The sequence below is a fragment of the Bison bison genome, unplaced genomic scaffold, assembly GCF_000754665.1.
Source record: "Bison bison bison isolate TAMUID 2011002044 unplaced genomic scaffold, Bison_UMD1.0 scf7180017864108, whole genome shotgun sequence".
NCBI classification, from domain to species: Eukaryota; Metazoa; Chordata; class Mammalia; order Artiodactyla; family Bovidae; genus Bison; species Bison bison.
Genome location: NW_011494680.1, coordinates 10,711,428 through 10,712,707, shown reverse-complemented (window position 1 = coordinate 10,712,707; position 1,280 = coordinate 10,711,428). Strand labels below are relative to the sequence as shown.

At 40.6% G+C, this 1,280-nt stretch overlaps 1 protein-coding gene across 1 annotated transcript in view; it reads right to left on the bottom strand.

The window, feature by feature from the left end:
• FAM110B (family with sequence similarity 110, member B) overlaps positions 1 to 1,280 on the bottom strand; it is a 128,792-nt gene that overhangs the window by 10,365 nt on the left and 117,147 nt on the right. The window lies entirely within an intron of this gene.

The window sequence follows — 1,280 nt, the reverse complement described above, 5'->3', positions numbered from 1 at the left end:
AAGACCAGAGCTGACTGTGGCTCAGATCATGAACTCCTTAATGCCAAAGTAAGACTTAAATCAAAGAAAGTGGGGAAAACCAGTAGACCATTCAGGTATGACCTAAATCAAATCCCTTATGATTATACAGTGGAAGTGAGAACTAGATTTAAGGGACTAGATCTGATAGACAGTGTGAACTAGCCTGATGACCTATGGATGGAGGTTCATGCCATTGTACAGGAGACAGGGAGCAAGAACATCCCCATGGAAAAGAAATGCAGAAAAGCAAAATGGCTGTCTGGGGAGGCCTTACAAATAGCTGTGAAAAGAAGCGAAGCAAAAAGAAAAGGAGAAAAGTAAAGATATAAGCATCTGAAATGCAGAGTTCCAAAGAATAGCAAGTAGAGATAAAAAAGTCTTCCTCAGCGATCAATGCAAGGAAATAGAGGAAAACAACAGAATGGGAAAGACTAGAGATCTCTTCAAGAAAATTAGAGATACCAAGGAAACATTTCATGCAAAGATGGGCTCGATAAAGGACAGAAATGGTATGGATGTAACAAAAGCAGAAGATATTAAGAAAAGGTGGCAAGAATACATAGAAGAACTGTACAAAAAAGATCTTCATGACCCAGATAATCACAATGGTGTGATCACTCACCTAGAACCAGACATCCTGGAATGTGAAGTCAAGTGGGCCTTAGAAAGCATCACTACGAACAAAGCTAGTGAAGGTGATGGAATTCCAGTTGAGCTATTTCAAATCCTGAAAGATGATGCTGTGAAAGTGCTGCACTCAATATGCCAGCAAATTTGGAAAACTCAGCGGTGGCCACAGGTGGCCACAGGAAAAGGTCAGTTTTCATTCCAATCTCAAAGAAAGGCAATGCCAAAGAATGCTCAAACTACCACACAATTGCATTCATCTCACACGCTAGTAAAGTTGTGCTCAAAATTCTCCAAGCCAGGCTTTAGCAATACGTGAACTGTGAACTTCCAGATGTTCAAGCTGGTTTTAGAAAAGGCAGAGAAACCAGAAATCAAATTGCCAACATCTGCTGGATCATGGAAAAAGCAAGAGAGTTCCAGAAAAACATCTAATTCTGCTTTATTGACTATGCCAATGCCTTTGATTGTGTGGATCACAATAAACTGTGGAAAATTCTGAAAGAGATGGGAATACCAGACCACCTGACCTGCCTCTTGAGAAGCCTATATGCAGGTCAAGAAGCAACAGTTAGAACTGGACATAGAACAACAGACTGGTTCCAAATAGGAAAAGGAGTACATCAAGGCTG